Genomic DNA, 14,103 nt, shown 5'->3' with positions numbered 1-14,103 from the left:
AATTAGATGGCAGGGATTGTAAAATCTAAATTGTTTAATGTTTTACAGGAGTAGAAATTTCTGTAATTAAAAATCAAACATCTTGAGAGATTTACTTCATGCCTCTTTTATTTTTTCTCTAAAGAATCAATCTCAACCCTCTAACTAGAAAAGAACAAAAAAGAATATTACTTTGACCAATTCTATCTTTATCAACTTAAAATATCTAAAGTTGCAAAACCCTTCCATCAGATATTTTCGATTAGGAAAGACTCAACGGGAGGTATACTCCATGTTGAGATGTCCAAGTGATGCTATGGGCCACTGGATTTAAGCTCCAAAACGGTATACAATCCAACCACATGGGCAGGGCCGCCAATGGTGTAACTTTAATGGCAATGATAGATGGAAATCCTGTTTGACAAGACAATTGGGTGTTCATGATTTATTAGAGAAGAAATTATTTTTCTGTGCATTTAAAATTTAAGTACATAAGAATGTGAACGTCATGTGGGCACATTTTTAATCCTATATCAACAGTATATTGGATAGATCTTGAGTATTTATATAGGATCAAAAAATTTAAACTGCTGACTATTTTTTTTTTTTATGTGACTTTGAGTTGATAGAAATAGTATCAGAGCAAATTTAACTTATGTCTCACGCAAAACACTATGGTATGAATATATTTGGGCCAATCATAAATTAATTATGATATTTATGATTGAATTTGAATGAAGTCATCTGCTCCCAATTACAAGTTATGATGGGTTTGTCTTCTTTTAGATATTATTTTGGAATAAAGATAGAGCCGCCACTTTCGATCCCTAGTTGGCCATGTGAATGCCGGAGGGTGATGGCACGCTCACAAAAAGCTGCTCTCCTTGTGGCTACGGTTCTTTGTTGGAATGGGAAAGAATAATTGAATCTTTTTGACAAGAAATGTATGCGTTAGACAACTTTTGCAGATTATTTGTATTGGTTGAAACTTCTACTTCTTAAAAGGTTTCTTCCAATAGACTTCCAGTTGCTGACCGGTAAAGAATCTTCATGAGCACCGACGGCTTAGTAGAGATGCAAATGATCTCACATGCAGGACATGATTCTTTGGAGCCGAACTCCGCCAATTCATAATTAGCTCAGTTAAGAAATTTAGAGAGAGCATTAGTTTTTTCAAGATTTTTATTTATTTATTTTCAGGAGATTATTCAAGTTATATATTAATGTTATAGCTGAAATACAATCAACTTATGTAAGTTTTTTTAGTTTTAAAAATAAGTATAAAGAATATATCTATTAAAAATTATGAATGTATATATTTTTTTAATCTTAATGGAGATGAATTTTTAGCTGAATATGAGCAAGCTCATGGACAACTTCTCTGTTCCGCATGCCCATTTTTATATTGCAGTTGGGACTTGTTGTTGGAGTATTATCCACGAAGACCATACCATCCTTTCACTGCCTTCCAACATTTCTTAGTGTTTCTTGTGTTGTTTACCGCTAGTTTATATTTTTCTTTACCTTGCTAATCGTCACCCCAAAAACACACAACTGCGGCATCTTGTAGATCTAACACCCTGAGATATTTGGATCTGCATTTGCTAACAATGATACAAATGTTGCATGAAAAATAATCAAAGAACGGTGGCACGTCAAACTCATACTCAAATGGCCAGCATTATGCCCATGAATTGATAAACGGCAAGCTTCACGACCCAACACCGCCACCGACTCAACTATCATATATCATGCAGAAGTTTTTCTTTCTATATATTGATATTGTCTAACCCTTTCATAAGGTTATGCGTTCAACAATGTTACACCCTCAAAAACCCCCTCTTCACAAATACTGCTGCGTGGTGGTATATCACCCATGCTGAAGACACGTGCCAGGGGGAACCTATAACGAAGTATGCAAGTTCGTCGCCACAATATCGATCAGAAATATGTCATCAAAATTATGAAAAAGCTACATTGAAGTCATTTAGTACATAATGAAGCATAAGATCTCACTTCATATCACATTGATTATCGCCCTCAGGTTGATTCTCTCAAATGGGGCTTTCTAATGGAAAACCTTGCCGATCTTGCTTGGGCCATCGGTTCTAATTTTGGCTGCTAATCCTTGTTAGATATGTGCTCTAGAAGTCAATCTTGACAGACACATATCTTTATTTAGGAAATACTTTATACTTGACGAGTAGTTTTGAGTTTTGATTACCAATCATGTTATGTGTCTATTATTTACTCTACAAATTAAAAAAGATGATTTCGTATATTCTTAAGGTATTGAGAATTTGAGACATACATTATTAGTGGTTAATTTTTAAATACTTCCGATCAAAAAATCATCATGGAGAACAGTGATCAATCTATTCAAATTCGGTATACGGATTACTTTTCTTTTGGACAGATAAGTCTTAAATCTGTGATGTACAGACATTGGGATGAGAATGTAGATGATTGTTAGAGAACAATTTGCACTGAACATGACCAGCATGAGAAATCACTTGGATGTCTACTCACTCATCAATACTTTTCTCAATGTTGCAGTAGTGTGACTGGTCCTTTGACCTGAGATGTGTTGGCTATTCGCAGTGAGGCTACTTAGTTTGTGTGATAGCCCAAAAACCCAACCCAAATAAAGCCCAGCCCAGCAGACCAAGCCCGAAACGAAAAAAAAAAAAAAAAAAAAAGAGAAAACAGGGGATCAAACCGGGAAGAAGACTCCCGATAGGAGTCTTCTTCTCCGACGAAACCCAGGCAAAATCGAACTCCTAGGACCCCTCGGAGTCCTAGGGTTCCCTATAAGAATACCCTCTCCCCCTTGAGACCAAAGATCGGCCTCTTCCCTCTCTCTTTCTCTCCGTTTTTCTCGATCGAAGGCCGCGGACATCGTTTGATTTCTCGCCGTGATTGCCGCCGACGAGGTCTCCGACGGCTGAGGTGAGTCTCCTTCTTCTTTCCCTCCTTCTTCTCCTTCCTCCCATGCTCCTGTGCGCGGCTGCCGGCGACGAGAGTCGCCGATTTCCGAACGGGAAAGAGACCCTGTTTTTGAGCTTTTTTCTTTGGATTTTCCGGCGCCAGCGATCGGAATTGATCGCCGGCCACGCTCCTCCGTGACCGCGGGGTGGTCCCCGTCTGCCGCCGGCCTCCGCTGTGGCGGCCGCGGCCCGAACGGCCGATCAAGGCTGGAGGACCAAGGGGTCCCCTGTTCCGGCACGGGAAGAACCAAGAAAAAGAAGAAAAGAAGAAAAAGAAGAAAAGAAAAAGAAGAAAAGAAGAAAAAGAAGAAAAGAAAAAAAAGAAAAAAAAAGAGAAAAAGAAAAGGAAAGAAAAAGAAGAAAAAAAAAAAGAGAAAAGAAGAAAAAGAAAAGAAAAGAAAAAAATAATAATAATAGTAAAAATAAATAAATAAATAAATAAATATATTTATATATATAAGTAAGTAAATAATTAAATAAATAAATAAATAAATAAAAAATAAAATTGATGAGAGAGAGAGTTTCTCTCTCTTCTTTCAATCTAAACCCTGATTTTTTCTTTGGAATTGGACTTCCTCTCTCTACTTTCTCTCTCTAGAATTTTCTCTCTCTAGCTTATTTTTCTCTCTCTTGATGGATTTCTCTCTCTAAAGTTATCCTTCTAGGATTAGCATAGGGGAAGGCTTCATCTGATGATTCTGATCGAGTTTAGAGACGAGTCTGATTTTAAGCAAGATTTTAATTTTAGGATTTGTTAGATTTAATTTTGAATTAAATTAATGTAAAAATATATTTTTGGATAATAGGCACGAAAGAATCTCCTAGAAGTTAGTTGATCTGTTCATTCAGTGCTCCGTGAAAAGTAAGTAATGAATCATCTTCTCGAGATATTCCATATTTATTCTGAAAATAAATAATTATTCTCTGAAATTATGCATGATTTATGAAATTATGTTTTGAAAGAAAAGTGCGTTGAAATATTATGGTACGTAGATTATGCACACGTTCAGTGAGAAAAATTATGATATATTATAATACAAAGTATTTTGATACAGATCGGATTTATGCTCTCAGCCTAACTATGTTTCAGTGGGCCCGGCCAATGGGGATTATACGTTGGTACTCAGTGGACCCTGCCAGTGGGGGTTGTGCGCTGATGTTTGTGGACCCTGCCAGTGGGGGTTGTGCGCTGGTATTTGTGGACCCTGCCAGTGGAGGTTGTGCGCTGGTATTCTGTGGATCCCGTTAATGGGGGTTAAACGTTGGTCATAGTCAAGGCTGTTGAGTTACGAGTGTTTTGAATCGAATCAGATTTATGATTATATTATATGTGAATATTTGAAAATATTTGATTTATATTAAATCAGCATGAAATATATTCTTATGTTTATTGCAGCATTATTCTTGAAAATTTTATAATATCTGAAATATCTAGTTGAGATATTTGTTACTTACTGGGCTGTCTAGCTCATTACCTTTCTTTCTATTTTTCAGATTCAGATAATCAATATCGAGCGTGGGATGAAATATTGGGACAGAGCTTTTAGAAGCGAGATTAGCATTGTCAACTTCATTGAACTTAGATCTATTGTTTTAGTAAAATTTTATTGGATGTAAGACATTTGATTTAATTACTTGAATTACAGTTGAATAATAATTATTTGAATTTATTCCGCTGTGATGCATTGATATCATGATGAGATGCCTTACATGCTTATGGAGAGAGTTCTTCATAAGTATGCGGCGGTTGCCATGACCCTCGATTCACAATCTCGGGTCGGGGGCGTGACAGTTTGACTACACATTTTCTTGGTCCCTAGCCATTCAGGTCTTTGCTGTGTTTGTTGGCTATTGTCAGTTCAGATTCGCTGTTTAGAGTAGGATACATTTAGATAAAATCTATCAACCTTAGTAAAAAAGTAGTCGTATACGATTCGCCAGACTGAGTTCAGAAAATCTCTGATCAGAGCAAGAGTGAATATTGAAAAAGAATTTTCACAAAATTCATAGATGAACTCAAGTTGAGCCAATCTGATATATGACTGATGATGGGATTTGACGAGTTCTTCATAATTTCTATCTAGTCAGATTTCACGATAGAGAGATTCTATCACGTGATAACTGCATCTAGGGGTTCATTTTTTTCTGCTGGATTCAATGATCCTTGTTGAGGTGAGTTGAAATCGTTCCACTTCATCAAAAGAAGTTTCGATGATACTGTGATGAAGATCATAGTATGTCTCACAGAACAGAACCTAAGGGGTCACACACAAAAGCAACATGATCTGATCAACGGCTTAGATCATATTCGAATTATCAATCGGATTGATAATTTGAATTTTAGAAATTATCAATTTGTAAGTGTTATAGTTTTGACAGCTGCTAATTGTTAGCATAGAGACTTAATTGTAAGTGTTATACTTTTATTGAGGCTGATTAAATTATGAATCAAGTTCTAGTTAATTTAGATCAGATTTAATTTATTTAGATTTGATTTAATTTAATACTAATTAGGTTCAATTATCTAAATCAGCTTTGGATTTTAAGCTTGAAAGGATCAGATTTGACAACCTTTCGAATTTGATTTGATTCAGATTTAATTTGAATCCGATTGAGATCCAATTTGAGCCGAATCAACTATGACTCGTAGAGCTTAGATTTCTTGAAACTCTCTCTCCAAATTTTATGCAGGAAGAAAGAGGGCACGTATGGAGATGTGCCCCCTTTTGTTTTTTGTATGCATGAAGGGGAGGGGCATCAATAGTTGGCACCCCACTCCATATGAGATTCTCTCTCTTCTTGATTTATTTTCTATTTGAATTTAATTCAAAATAGGATCAAATCCTTATCAGATGTGGCATGGGAGTTGAATTTTTGTGCGATAGAAATTGGAGAAAAAGAAGAGACACGTTTGCGTGCGTGAAAGAAAAAGGGCGCCCCTCCTCTATGTATCATGCTTTCTTATTTTAATTTCTCTTTTTATTTGAATTTGATTAAAATTAAGAAAGGGATAATATCTAAAAGGAAAGGTGATAGATTAAAATTTTTGTGCAACAAAAATCAAGAGAGAAGGGCGGGCATGTGCTAATAAAATAGGGAGAATTTTTTTTTTCTTGCAGTGTAACAACCTTAATGCCACATTTTTCTTTCTTCCTTCACCTCCACGCCTAAGACCTGATGTGATCAGATCTAAGGGAGAAAAATAAAGAGAGAGGAAGAGGAGAAGAAGAGTCTTTTTTTCTCTTCTTGATGCTCTGGTTCAGATCCTATCAGATCTGCATGAAGGAGTTCGTATAGCATTCATCTTCTTCAAGATCTAGAAGAAGAGATTCAGATCCAAAACTAAGAAGCGAGATTTGCAAGATGCTAGCATATTAGTGATCTCGATGCTCCGATCAAATATCTTCATATGGATACCAGCAGAGGGTGAATACATATGCGGCTACGATCAGAACTCTAGACATCCATAGGATCCGAAGGTATGGGGATCAGATTTTTGATTTTCTTTTACTGATGATTGTTTTTCTTTTTCAAATTTCAGATTAAGGTCACATGTTTGTGTCAAGATCCCAAGCATAGTTTTTAGATCTGATCTGATATGTGTACTAAATTAAAAAAAAATAATTTAATTTACTTTCGCTGCATAAAATATTTATTAAAAAAATTTTAAACTACAAGTACGGAACCACCATGTTTTCTATCAATGGTATCAGAGTCAGGTTCTGATACGAACATGTAAACCCTCAAATCTAAAATTTGATTTGTAAAAATTAGATTTGAAGATTAGTTAAATGATCAACATCATTCTGAAATAAAATTACTCTAGCACAATCCTGTTATGCTGATTGACTATTCTAGAATAATATAGAATATTAATTAATATTAGATTTAATTTTTTTGCATATTGTAATATGATTACAAGATTGTTTCAGATCTAAAATAAATCATCAGTAATTCAGATTTGAAATTAGTTTTAGATCTGAATATATTAATTAGAATTTAGTTTGGATCTAGCATGATTACTGAAACTTTATCATACATACATAGATTTAAAATTATTATTCATATGTCTGACATATAAAAGATAATTAGATTTAATTTTTAATTAATTATATATGTGATATGTTAGATTAATCTCTTAGTAGCTTAGTAATCGAATTAGGATAATCACCACGGCCATCCAGTCGTAAGAAGAAAAAGAGATTAAAGTTCCTCTCTTGCCCATTGGATAGATTTTCTCTTATGATATGCAGGGGTGTCGATTATGATGTTTCTTATGAAGATGAACGGTGATGAAAAATTATATGTGATACATATTTTAAATTTAAGTTAGATTATGTATATATTTTTATATATTTTAGATCACTAAATGTTATATATGATATATTATTTTGACACACGATCTAAAACTTAATTTTTGTAAAATTCTAGATCCAAAATCTTAGATTATATTTGCATGAAACTATGAAACTATGATTGACATGCTTATGGAGTCGACTCGATTCTTGATTGATCAACTCGAGTGCTTGGTAAGTCAACTTATTTTTGTTGGAGTCAACTCGAGACCTTGATAGGTCCGCTCATTTGTTGATGAGATGACTCAATTATGTAGACTGTTAGATTTCGATGGTGCAGCAGAAGGGTTAGGTGTTTAAAATTTTCATTCAAAACATCCGATACACTAGAAACCCCAATACCCAGAAATCTTTGACTATAATAATTAAAGTACAATAAATGTAAATTAGGATAAAAAGAATCTACAGTACTAATCTCAATTTTCACAAGGCATCTAAGTGTCTGTCCTTCAACAGTGATCCATACAAAAATTAAACCAAAAATAGTACTTCTTCTTCACCTTGCTTCAAGAGTTCTAGCCCCTAGAACTCGACAAGTCTCATATCGGTCAGGTTTCTCCAAGAACCTAACTCTACCTTCTCAAAACCTTCTCTGGACTTTTGATTCTCCTTCTTTAAAATCCTCATAACCTTTGTTAGGATCAGATAAGGCTTTGTCTTAAATTTCAAAGTCTTCTCCTAAAACTAAGATAGGTTGTAAGAAAAAAAGGAGAGCAATCGGAGAGAAATTATAATCCCCATCTGAATGCATTGGATACCCATCGCTCCGACCAATTCATAGCCACTAAAGGGATGCCGAAAGAGAGGGACACAACTCATCCAAGAGATCTATCTGATCTGATTATCAGAGATAAGAGTTCCTTCAAACAGAAGGACTCTTATCAATGATAGGTCGATCAGCACCCTACTCTGCGCGCACAACCAGAGAAGGGATGTTTTCACATCTCTTCTCAAAATAGAAAAATCCTCAAAAATCTATGTGGATAGAGGATCCAATCTTAATTCTAGAACACCTAATGACTGGATAAAAATTTCCACAAATGGATGTGTTCTCGCATCCTTTCATGCAAAGTCTGATCACCACGCACGCAGGCAGGAGGAGAAACTTATGGCATCCATTTGGCATCTAGATAAGTCCGAAAAAATTCTAAAAAAATCATCAAAAATATCTTATCAAAGTGGAACATTATTACAAAAAATTATTTTATTTTAAAAGTATTTGATTAGGAGAAGAACTCTCCAAATCATGGAAAGATGCGACGCTTCTGCGCACACGCCAGACATCCTTCTTTTCCAATATTTTCTCTATCCCAAAAAATTCAGAAAAAATACATCTCATGCTTTGAGATATGCACCAGAGGATAGAGGATGATTTGAGCTACCACATGTATCTTAATCCCATGCTAGAAGGACTCCTCCTTCTGCCCATGCCAACATGCACGCGCAAAATCTGTTTTGTGCCAAGAGTCCTTTGCAACTTGGACTCTTCATAATTTGCATTAGCATGGGATGTGGTGCCCCAATTTGGACTTCTTATAGGTGGCACCACCTGACCCAAATGCTCACCAAATTGGGCTAGCTAATTAGCAAGGGATGAGACCAAATAGATCTCCAAAGGAGCAAGGGTTTCTACATGTACTAGCATGCTTATTGGAACCCTGATTGAATCCAAAATTTCAATCAATCTTTTTCAAATAGGTCCTTGGTCAATTTTTATATGTGTGTGACTTATTGAGTTGCACATCTAGCTAGCAGTAGGTTTGGGTGTAAGTTGACCAAATTTGATTAGATTTCAATCTAATCAATTTAGGTCCAATCGAGCTAAACTGAGTTCAACAATTAGAATCCTTTTTAATTGGTGATCGAATTAAACTTTTTAATTTGGTCAAAAATCTATAAGTCAAGATTGACGTCTAGCAATATATCATGATTATTTAAAAGATATAAAATTTGATAGAAATACTAAATATACCTTTTAGGGGCAAGTTACCGTGCAATTCAATTCTTCGATCATCCCTGCATGATGAATATGTTCATGAGCATAGAATCATGTCAAACTCAAATACATATTCATATCGATTCTCAATTAACCAATGATGACTTTGATAAAGAAGCATTAGAAACTCTTTTTAATCTTCTTCCTGCTTTTGGCCAAAAGATTTTTTCTGAGTCATTTAGGATTGAGAATATACAGGATGCGATCTTCTCTTACTAAGAGTGGTCAATTCCATGTTGATCTACTTACAACCTCCATACACACTCCATCATATCTAGAACACTCCATACATGTTTTAATGCTATGCCTGGGTATGAACCAAAATATGAGTTTATATATATAAGATTATGGTGGTCTGCCATCTTTAACATGCAAGTAAGGCTTCCATAAGATATTCTCTTTCATCGAGTCAATTCAGTAGACTCATTTTTCATCGAGCATATATAGGATGTGTCAGTCTATCCGGAATATTGATCTCCTACTCAATGCTCCTACGATCAGAAATATTTAAGATTAGAGTTTTAGGATTTTAGATCTCACTAGAATATGACCCATTCATGTCTCCTAAAATCATTATCCTAATCTTCAGGATTCATCATAATCTTAGACATAATAAGATGCAGCTAATATGATGAATCAATGCCTCAAATAATAAGTGTTATTTCATGAGTTGAAAAATTATAAAAAAAAAATTCATTGCAACACACTTATGATTGACTTATAAGGTACTCTTCTTTCAACCTTCCACTTGTACTAAAGCCAATTGTCTTTGTATCTCATACAATCAAGATGGTGATATATAACTACTTTTGTATAGCCTTAATGAATGGGTCTGCTATATTGTTCTTTCTATCTACTCATTCAAGGACAACATCTTGTCTCTAATGAGATAGAAGCATCTAAGAATATGTTTGGATCCATAATGAGACCTAGGTTCCTTAGCTTGAATAATGGCCCTAGTGTCATCACGATAGAGTGACATTGGTCTTTCATTCTTAAGAATGACTCTTAAATCTACAATGAATTTTTTCATCCAGATAGCTTAATGACTTCACTAGTAACGAAGTACTCTACCTCAAATAATTGAGTCAGATACTATTTGCTGCTTGAAACTTTTTCAACTCACTGCTCGATCATTTATGGTAAACACATATCCTGATATTGACTTGCTATTATCCACTTTTCAATAATCCTCTCTTGATCAGCATGAAATTTGCTAGCTATGCCCAAAGCATAAGCTACACCAAGCCTGGACATAGCATGGCATACATGATTGATCCTATAGTCAAAACATAAAGGATTTCATTCATCCTCTTTCTCTCCTCTAGTGTCTTAGGATACATTTTCTTAGAGAGACATATACCATAACTTGTAGGCAAGTAAACTCTCTTACTTGCCTCCATATTAAACTTCTTTAATATGAGATCTATGTACCGTGACTGGGATAAACCTAACATCTTTTTAGATCTATCTCTATAGATCTATATACCAAGTATATATAGATGCTTCACCCAAGTCTTTCATAGAAAACTTATTTGATAGTCAAGTCTTGATCAATTGCATCATTAGAATATCATTCTCAATAAGCAGTATGTCATCGACATACAAAATCAAGAAGACAACAGTACTCTCACTTATTTTCTTATACATATATGGTTTATCCTTATTTTTGATAAAGCCAAACTCTTTAACTGTCATATCAAATTGGATGTTCCAACTCCTCAAAGCTTGCTTCAATCATTAGCTTGCATACTTGATTTGTCCTTCCACTTAAGACAAATCTCTCTGACTAAGTCATATAGACCTCTTCCTTTAGTTTTCTTAGGATACACTACAAACCTATATTTGTCTGATCTAGCACTAAGCTTATGTCCAAAAATATTTTTGACATAAGCAGAACAGCCCTAAGTCTTAAGATATTTAAGATTAGGCTTCCTTCCCTTCCATATCTTATATGGTATGCTTGCAACAGACTTTGAAAGTATCCTATTTAATATGTATGTGGCAGTCTCTAGGGCATATCCCCAAAAAAATATTAGGAGATCAGTGAAGCACAATATGGATCGCACCATATCCATCAAAGTGCGATTCCTCCTTTCTACTATACCATTTAATTGGGATATATAAGGAAGGATTCATTCAGAGAGAATACCTTTACTCTTAAGATGATCAAAAAATTTACTAGATAAGTATTCTTCTTCTTAATATGATCGAAGAATCTTGATACATTTTTCAGTTTGTTTCTTAATCATAGATTGATACTCTTTGAATTTATCAAAGACTTCAAATTTATGTTTCATAAGATATACATATCTGAATCTTGATAGATCATCTGTAAATATAATAAAATAGGAGTATCTTCCTCTGGCTTGAGTTGATATCAGTTCACATACATCTGTATGTCCTAGGGCTAACAACTCATTCGCCCTCTCTCCATGTCCAAAAATGGAGTCTTGATCATCTTTTTCATGAGACAAGATTCACAAGTTTTCAATGATTCATAATCATATGGGTCAAAAAAAATTTTCTTTGTATAACTTGTTAATTCTTGACTCACTAATATGACTGAGGCGATAATACCAAAGATATGTGACATTCATATCTTCTCTCTTTCTTTTCATATTTCTTTCAATATAAAATAATTTTTATTGAATGCAAGAATTAAAAGATTGTTATCAATATAATCACTACCATAAAATTTATTAGAAAAGAAAATGGAGCATCCATTTTCCATTAACCTTATTTTATAATCTTGTTTTAACAACAAAGGTATAGAAATAATATTTCTAATGACCTTTGGCATGTAATAACAGTCTTTTAATTCTAAAATTTTATCTGAAGGCAAATCAAATATGTAGGTTCCTACAGCCTTTGCGCTAATCGACTCTCCACTTGCACCATAAAGCTCGAGGTCTTCTCTTTTCAGATCTTTGATATTCTGTAGTCACTGTAATAAATTATAAATATATAATCTACAGATGGTATCTAATATCCAAATATTAGAGTCTGAATCACTCAATAAAAAATAGGTCTGTATCATATACATACTTTTTGGTGCTATACTTGCACCCTACTTCAATCTTGTAAGATAATTCTTGTAATTATACTCCCAATATCCAAATTTGCCCATGAAATGAACAGATGATATTCAAATGGACATCATTGCTTTCTCATTATTACTAACCATCCCAAAGTCAGAAATATCTAGAACATCAAAGTTCTTCTCCGATGCAAATCTAACTTGCAAGTTTCTCAATCCATCCACATAGTTGGATCGATCAACATATTTTTATCTATGGTATCATGCAATGAAAATAAGGAGGTCATAATGTAGACTTAAATCTACATAAATAAAGAATAATAGTATAAGCAGACCACTCATGTTTGACATGCATAACTAGATGAGGACTTTTAAACTAGTTATGTCTCTCACTATTTTATCGGTTACCATTGTGGGAATTTCAGTACAGGGGTAAAACGATAATTTTAAAACTTTTTTAAAATTATAATTTTATAGTAAAAATTATTAATTAATCTAATTAATTAATATATATTAACCCTACATAAAAATTTAAATATGATATATATAGCATGCATTTAAATTTGAAATTTTGAATTCTATAGTAAATATTTTACTGTTATGTGTTCAGAACACATTACCTTCGTGCGGATAGTCGATCACCGCAGTGTGATCACTGTCAAAAAGGTCTGTTCATTACAATGCAGCCACACAGTATGTCTGGCCTCTGTGGATCGTCCATACGAAGCTTCCGGTCTGATCGACTCCTCATGAATGCTAGTTCGTTGCAGAATCCTTTCGATGGCTGATATTGATCGAACTCCTTCGATCGGTGTCTGTCGATTCTTCGAATACTCTGGATCATCAACAGAGATACTTGAGAGGTTGATGAAGCTCTCCCTGAAGTCTGGTGGGCTCACGACACTCGTAGCTCACCTTCTCACTTTTTGAACCCTAGGTAGAAACCCTAGGGTACTCACAGAAAACCCTGCGCCCACTTTCTTTCTTTTCTTTTCTCTTGAAAGTTTTTTGAACTTTGATCTCATGCACAAGGCCTTCTCATGCCACTCTTTCTTTCTCAGATAAGATCTGCGCATGCCCCACCTTATCATCTTTTTAAAAATAGTGTAAGATGCATCTTTTCAGTGTTTTCACCGCATGAGAGGATAAAGTTAGGTGGTTGCTCACTTGAATTCAAATTGAATTTGAATTCAAATGCCAACCAACCCATCCTTATCCACTCAAGGCGTGAGAAGAGAAGGGGCGTGGGTTCTTTGTGCGTGAAGAGTCTACATGAGAAATTTTTTCTCGTGTAGAGAATGGGGCACATAAAAGGATAAGGTGGCGCATGGATTAGTTGCTCATTCAAATTCAAACTTCATTTGAATTTGAATGGCCAACTAATCAATCTTTATCCACTCAGATGGAGCATAAGGGAGGGTGTGGGAAGGCTTCTGCATGTGAGAAAATTTATGAGAACTCATTTCTCATGAATTCAAATAGGCGCAGGTGAGGTGAGGTGGCGCAGGGAGATAAGTCAAAGGTGGTTTGAAACATTAAATCAACCTAATTGTACCAACCTTATTAAAATAGGTTAGGCATAATTAGACTAAATTAAACCCAACATAATTAGACTTAATTAGGCTCAATAAAATTTTAATCAAATCAGAAATTGACTAAGCCCAATCCCTGATCAGATCAGGGACCAAACCACCTCGATGATTAGATCAACTCTTAACCTAATCGGGTCAAATCCAACTGAATCCA

The sequence above is a fragment of the Elaeis guineensis genome, chromosome 1, assembly GCF_000442705.2.
Source record: "Elaeis guineensis isolate ETL-2024a chromosome 1, EG11, whole genome shotgun sequence".
Taxonomy (NCBI): Eukaryota; Viridiplantae; Streptophyta; class Magnoliopsida; order Arecales; family Arecaceae; genus Elaeis; species Elaeis guineensis.
This window is presented reverse-complemented; position numbering follows the sequence as displayed.